Here is a 300-nt window from a genome sequence, read left to right as displayed (position 1 = left end):
GTTATAAAAATAAATGCCAAAATACGCATTCGAATAAATAGGTTTCATCATCAACGTTCATTTAAAATCACTTCATTATTTTACCGTATATCATGCTCTTTGTTTTGCCTTCTATTTTCACACAACCCATCAGGCAGCGCTTTCTTTTAATTGAAAACCAACAAAAAATAAGCAATAAAATAAGAATAAGTACATGACCTAAAAGCAATCAGCTCTGGCGATCTATTTAATATAGAAGGATGATGATAAACTCGTACGCTGGCACGCTTTAATGTCGACTCACAGCTTCACGCAGATTAC

The sequence above is a fragment of the Penaeus monodon genome, chromosome 31, assembly GCF_015228065.2.
Source record: "Penaeus monodon isolate SGIC_2016 chromosome 31, NSTDA_Pmon_1, whole genome shotgun sequence".
Lineage (NCBI taxonomy): Eukaryota > Metazoa > Arthropoda > Malacostraca > Decapoda > Penaeidae > Penaeus > Penaeus monodon.
This window is presented reverse-complemented; position numbering follows the sequence as displayed.